General features: G+C 47.7%; 1 long non-coding RNA gene across 1 annotated transcript; it reads left to right on the forward strand.

Moving 5' to 3' along the window:
• The first annotated feature begins 4723 nt into the window (after positions 1-4723).
• LOC144108346 (uncharacterized) lies at positions 4724-6020 on the forward strand. The gene is made up of 2 exons (XR_013309476.1): positions 4724-5116; positions 5324-6020. It is a non-coding gene; the product is annotated as an uncharacterized LOC144108346 (long non-coding RNA).
• Positions 6021-7365: the final 1345 nt, after the last annotated feature.

The following is a 7365-nucleotide window of genomic DNA, read 5'->3' on the forward strand; positions in this document are numbered from 1 at the left end:
CTGGGAATTTTGAGAAGAACCAAACCAATAGCCAAAAACTCTACGAAGAATTTAGAAGTATAATCAGGGATACGAACGGAATAGCTCCAAGCCAGATCCTGCGAATATATCCCAATCGCCGCCTTCTGACAGCTGCCGGAGGCATCAGTGGAGAGAACAGTATGATGAGGAAAATTGTGTAGGTGTTCAGAAAGAAGACCATTTAGGATATTTGCGGGCATATGTTTCGCATGGAACGGGTAAATATGGTCGTAATAGAAGACGGGGTCAGCCTGCGTATCAGCAACTCGTTGCAAGATCAGATCAACCTGAAGCGGAGCTTGCGTGAACCTAACTTGCGGAAGCTGATAGCCTGGCCAATGTTGCTGTTGTTGTTAGCCTATCAAAAGATCGCACATACCCACACTGGGCGATCGGCGAAGAATCCGGTGGCTATTCATCTGTACTCAATTAACAAAAAAGAAAACCACGCGGGAACGCAACACTGGCGGATGTGCTGAATTTCAGGAACAAACCATGCAACAAGTAACAAAATATTCCTAAATCAGATTTTACATTGCATAATGAACCATGACTGTACCAAAGCAATGAGACATAAGTGAAGCATTTCATTCCTTTCGTGACATAAATGAGTTATGAGGTTTGTTGAACAATTAAAAAAGTGATTTTTCATGGCTGCCAGCATGGGTCATTTCAAGTTATAGCTCAAGATTACAATCACATCTGATATAGGTGACACGCATGCTATGAAAGCAAGATATTTTTTTTTCCTTTTTTTTGAGAAATGCACAGGCAGTTTCAAGGCTTGCTTCACAATTTAATTTCTGGCGTATACACAAAGGCATGTCTATAAATTATTCGTGCGTTACACCAGAACCAACACTACTTAAATTGGTAAATTATGTTCATTACCTGGGTGTCATTAATAGCAAACATATGATAATGCTGCTAATGTTATAGACGAACAAACAGCGGTTTTATGAAGACGTTAAGTAATACGTGATACTGTTGTGTCGATCAGGTAGGCAGTTTCAAGACTTGCTTCACAATTTAATTTCTGGCGTATACACAAAGGCATGTCTATAAATTATTCGTGCGTTACACCAGAACCAACACTACTTAAGTTGGTAAATCATGTTCATTACCTGGGTGTCATTAATAGCAAACATATGCTAATGCTGCTAATGTTATAGACGAACAAACAGTGGTTTTATGAAGACGTTAAGCAATACGTGATACTGTTGTGTCCATCAGGTAATTAACTGTGCGGCAGTTTCAGTTTCTATTCTCTTATTTTCAAATTCAGTTCTCTTACTTTCAGTTTCTCTTCTTCATAGTTTCAGTTTCAGTCACATGCATGTTGCTTGACACCGCGTATACATGACGCAGGAAAAGTAGAGGGGGGGGGGGGGGGAGGTCGGAGGAAACTTGGCGTCAGCATCACATTGCTCGCTCCGGTGTGTCGTTCGATCTTGCATCTACAATACAACAACGTGCCGACGAGGTAAACCTTTACTATGAGTTTCACGGGATCTTACGCCCCCTCGTACATTCCTGAAAACCCCGAACCAGCCACCAATACCATGCATACATGGAACCAGTGGAAGGCACTGTTTTCTACCTACTTAGAGGCGTTTGGCGCCTGAGTTTCCTGCATCCCGGCGCAAAGCTATAGATGCTTCTGCAATCGCGCGGCGTCGGAGGTCAGCGTCTTTCCGGAACGCCTCCCGCCACGAGCGCAATTTTAAAACGAAGGAGACCTCAGTTAAGTGAAGTTACGAAACGCGAAGATGCGTCGAAGGTGCCTCCGCCCGCCTTCCGTCGCGGAGACAAAAAGAGGGCTCCTTCCTAAAAACTGAGAGAGAGGGGAGGGTAACAGAAAGAAAATGGGGAACGAAGGCGCGAAATCGCCCAAGTGTGCGTTATTGCAATGGGTTACTGCCCTATATGGAGCATCACGCTCTATTATCCGCAAAGCAGGAAAAAAGAAATAAATAAAATATATAAAAAATATAAAAAGTTGAGGGGGAGAATAGGCAATATGCTTTGCTCTCATAACTGTTTTCTCTGGTCATGAGCAAGAAGGACTGGCAGGGGGAGGAGAAGGGCGGCATGTGGAAGCAAGCACGCAAATTGGCATGACCTCAGGCGATGCAGTCCGGGTGCTGTGAATTTCAGTAGGGCTAGGACTATGATCTCTGAAGTGTGGAGAGAGTACCAGGGTTTTCATTTATACCGGCCTGCACAGTATTAAACTGATATATAAAGTATGACTCTCGTTGCTCACGCTCACGGGCATTTTGGAAGCCGCTCTGTAGCAGCGTAACTTTTAGTTTGTGAAACTCGTGACCTTCCTGGGAAAGATGTTTCGACAGGGGGAGGAGAGAAAGAGATCTGGTGTGCGCGCGGTGGTTGTTGAATCTAATTCGGAAGGAATTCTCTGTTTGGCCAATGTATTGCATCTGACAATCGCCACACTCGAGCATGCATACTACGTTACTACTGTCACAGTTCAAGTTTTCACGGATGGAGTGTTTGAAGTTAGAGTGTGTGCTTTGAGCTAGTGTTGTTGTCCGCATGTGCTGGCAAACTTGACAGCGATTCTTCCTGCAAGGTAGGCAAACCACAGGGTTTTACTTATTGACAGTAGAGTGAACTACATAATTCAGCATGTTTTTGGTAGTCTGTAGGTAACCTGTAGAACTGTTGGAAAAATTTTTGGCAGTCGATCGTTTTGTTCGATTATGTTGAAATGTTTTTTTCAGAGTTTTGTTGACATTAGGAAGGTTGTTTGCGAAGGTTAAGACGAGATTAGAGCGGTGTTCATTTGCGGTTGCTAATGGGGGATCGCCAAACATTTAATTACGATCTGTTGCTTCCGCTTTCGTAACGGCATCATCAATAATGGAGGCCGGATAGCATTGGTTCCTCAGAACCTCCCGCATACGGCTAGAATTTTTTTCGAAGTCTTCTGGTCGTGAGCAGATCCGTTTGAATCTGATGGCTTGGGAATATGGAATTGAAGTTTTGCAGTGGCGTGGGTGGCAGCTCTTCTAATGAAGGTACTGTTGCCTATCCGTGGGCTTTCTATAGACACTGGTGATTAAGGTACCCTTCTCCATTCGCATTGAGACGTCCAAGAAATTAATTTGACTGGTGGAGTAAGGGTGTGTGAAACAGATGTTTGGATGTACGTTGTTAAATGCTGAAATAAACTGGATGAATTGGTCCTCTGTTTTCGTCCATACCATGAATATGTTGTCTAGGAAGCGTTTGTAAAAAGCCGTTTTTGTTGTGTATGAGCGGATAAACTCCGATTCAATGCTATGCATATACATGTTGGCATAGTTTGGGGCCATTTTTGTTCCCATAGCGGTACCACTCGTTTGTAGGTAAAAGGAGTTGTTGAATTCAAAAAAGTGGAGCTTGAGGACCAGATCAGTAAGTGCAGCGATGGTACTTAATTTGGCTAGGAGCATCATCGTTTTTGTGTTTTCCATAGGATGCGACCAGAGCTCGGATGCCATCATCATGCGGTATGTTTGTGTACAGAGACACTACATAGAGGGTAACTAAATATATATATGCAAAGTTGAGAGACGCTTTTCGGACAGAGTCTGCCCTTTCTCAAGACTGAAGTTACAGCGATCTTCCTCCCGTTCTTGAGGAGTTGTAATTGGCACACATGTCCGCCACATGAAAATAGCAACAAGCAATCGGGTGCTGGAAAGAAGATGGACTGAAAAGAAAAATACTTGAAAAGGGAGAAAGAGTAATAAATAGAAAAAGAATACGCGCTGTCACACCCTGTCCACCGAAAAGCCGCTGGGAGCGTGCAGAAAAAAAAAGAGAAAGAGAAAAAGGAAAACGAGGAGCGGGAGGAGAGAATGGTCGCCCCTCAAGGCAGAGCGGCGGCGAGTACAGAAACAGACGGTGGCGGATTCGCGGAGATGCGTGTACTCGCGTGCCCCTGGCCAAAACGAGTAAAAAAAAAACAGAATAAAGCGCAGACATGGCAGGACACTTCCCTGGAGCCTCTTCGGCAGGAATAGTCAATGTGGAATCAGCGGCGCAGTTTGCTTAAGTAGAGACATGTGCACTGTGCATGCAAACACAAAAAAATAAAAATAAAAAAGGCGACAAAACATCCGAGTTCGGGAAAGTGTCGTGGGGGGGGGGGGGGGGGGTAGGCGGGGGGTAAACGTGAATGGCGGGAGCATTTAGGCAAGGGTTCTTCAACTGCACCCCGCTCGGCAAAATGGTCGAACTGAGTGGGGTGGAGGTAAAGATGCGCTTCTTCATCCCGCGCACGCTGTCACAAACGTGGGGAATTCTGAGAAAACTCTAGGGAAAATGTGTCTGTCCCCAACCAAACATGACGTCATTAAAAGTCACGTGACCATGACGTTAGAGGCGTGACGTCACTTTTTTTTGGGCCAATCAGCGTTTCCAGCCTACCGACCCGCAATCGCTTGTCGTTCTACGGCGTGAACGCATAGAAGCGTTTCGGTGCAGGTGGGCTGGAAACGCTGATTGGTCGATGGGATGCGCTTCTCCGTGACGTTTTTCTGCTTCTCCCTCGTTCTCAACCGGACGTGGGTTCGCCGCGCCTCTCTCGGCCTGTCCCTAGAGTGCCTAGGGAATCGCTAGGGCCGGCTGGCCGGCCGCCGGGCGTGCGTGGTCTGCGGGCATTCTCTTCGTGAGCGTAGGCGGCGACGCGCGCGTTTCGGAAGCTGTCCAGGTATGGCTTTTTTTTTTTGCGTGGTGCGCTCGTCGGCGCAGCCAGCTGAAATTTCTGTACAGTTCTTGCTTCCACGACATTGCGACGACCCCCAAAAGGCGCTGACCCGCGAGAAATCGCCAGCGACATAAAGGTACGCATTTTATCTCAAATTTCGCTTCATGAAGTGCTGTACCGCTTACCTACATGCCTTGCGCATTCCAGGACCTCGTTTTCCTGCTGCAGGAGCACGTCGTGCTGGTGTTCAAAATTTTGCAACTCCATTACGACGACCCACATAAGGTGCGGTTTGAGGACCGCCGGCGTCGCCATCTGAACCGTCGTCTGACAGCCACGATGAAGCGCTTGTCTGGCGTGCACGTTCTCAATCACGAGGTAAGGGTTGAACAACGTTTTCGCAAGTTTTCTCGTGCAGAACTCGCCAAATTGCGGCGCTTGTAACGTAACTTTTTTTGCAGCATCGTTTTTCGCAAGTTTTCTCGTGCAGAACTCGCCAAATTGCGGCGCTTGTAACGTAACTTTTTTTGCAGCATCGTTTCCTGGATGCTTCTGGCGAGCCGATGCTGTCCTTGTTTGCCGCAGACCGGGGCATCGACCAGATGTCAAAGATTATCGTCGCGGCCCTCGTCAAGATCTACGGACCAGGGATAGCGTCGGCTTCAAGGGCAAGACCAGGAGAGGTGTACGTCGTGCACCGGTGTCGTCGGTGCGGAGCCAAAGGGCACAAGACGGACCACTGCTGGGCCTACTGCTCACCGCGCCGCCACGCCGCTGCAGGTCGCGGTTGAAGTGCTCCTGCAAACGGCCCTTTTTAGGGCCACCTCATTGTTTCCTGGCAGATCGCGAGCGTCCCGTTTCGTGCCCGTATTCCCTCTCTGTCGAAATCGACGCCAGACATCAAAATCGCGCGGTGTGAACTAGTAAATCGCTGGTAGAGACAAAAACTCGTGCTTGTATACAGACTTACCCATCTCCAGTGCGCCTTTGTTTATTTCCGTAGGCACTACTCGCGCTTTGTAGAAATCGACGCCAGCCGCGAAATTTTACATGTTAGACCTCGCTACAGCATTAGCGCAGCGTGCCTTCGTTTCTTTACGTTCTAACTTTTATGCAGCGCACCTTTGTTTGCTCGTTACTTTTGTTCTTTTCAGTCGTTTCCTGAATCCGTCCAAAGAGCCGGGCTAAATGGATGATTATGGAACCACATGGCGATTGCACTGCATACAGCACGACTTTGGTCCCTGTGTTTTTAAATAAAAACATCAGATGTCGAAGGTCATGGTCGTGTCCGAGGATGGCTTCCACAGCTGGGGCCTAACCATAGGGACCGCACACGCTTTGTCGTCGTTGCCAAGTGGAGAGGCCCAAGATGGCTGGCATCCTTAATAAAGATCCCTTCTCGGGGCCGCTTTAGTGTTTCCTGGCAGATCACGCGCTTTCCACCCTGTGCACATGCTCTCATTTCCAATTAAAAAGGTCCTTTAATAACAAGATGTTGCATGGTACTTGAACAATAGCGGCTACAATGACAAAGGTGAAGAAGTGCTGGAGTTACACGGAAATAAAAAAGGTTGGGGGTGCCCACATAACAACCTGAAATGGATTTGGACAGGACTCCTAGTTAATTGCATTTGGAAGAGAAAGACAAGGTTTAATTTTGCAGTGTAAGCTTGCTTCTCTAGAATGAACAGAGAACGTTGCCTCACACTGCTTGGGCCTCCTTCCTTGACCCCATGAAAAAAAGAAAAAAAAACAGGATGCCTCTGGGAAACTATTTGCGGAATCTCCGCCCCCCCCCCCCCCATTCAGGAGGGAAGGGTGGGTGGGGGGGGGGGGGGGGTGACGGCCTCCTCTTTGTCGGGCTCGGCGCGACGCACGATGGACAAGACGGCGAAAGGAAGGGGGCTGTCAGTGACGCATGTTCCGCGCTCTTCGCTTAGCCAGCGTACAAGTCCCTTCGACAGCCTGAAATGCCTTCGGTGGGCATCGTCACGCATGTCGAAAGGATTGTCATGCACGTGCGACCGCCGATAACATTCCTTGCAAGCTTATTCATTGCCGTGAAATTCACGTCCTCCCCGTATCTCGCCCCAATTTTTTTGAGCCGGTGTGAAATTCAATGGATGTATGGAATGCCCACACCACTTGTCTACGTCCACCGTCCTCTTTTTTACTAGCATGGGCCTCCCTCCTTTGAACAGGATCCTTTCGGAGATCTGAGCCAACTCAGATCAGGATACCCGGCTTCTTTCAGCCTCTCTACCTGCCCCAGGAAGCTAGCCTCCGCTCTGTGTGTACAGGATTTCCCAAGAGCTCTTTTAAGCATGAAGTCGCTATACCCGCCTTGACGAGTGTGGAATGCCCCTAACTGACGTTCAAGAGAGGTTTTTTTTTTTTGTCCTATAATGATATTCCCAACAGACCCTGCTCTCTAGATAATGGATCCGGAGGTATAAAATCTTTTTTTTATGGCGCAAGGGCATCTATGGCCAAATACGCCTTGACACAAGGTATTTTCTTTTTCTCAAGGTGGGGTCAAAGACCCATTTCCCAAGCATTTCACCCTAAATAAGCCGAGCACCAGACCAGGGAAAAGCTTGTACCCATTGTATCCCCGGTGGGTA

Source organism: Amblyomma americanum, chromosome 1 (genome assembly GCF_052857255.1).
Source record: "Amblyomma americanum isolate KBUSLIRL-KWMA chromosome 1, ASM5285725v1, whole genome shotgun sequence".
NCBI lineage: Eukaryota > Metazoa > Arthropoda > Arachnida > Ixodida > Ixodidae > Amblyomma > Amblyomma americanum.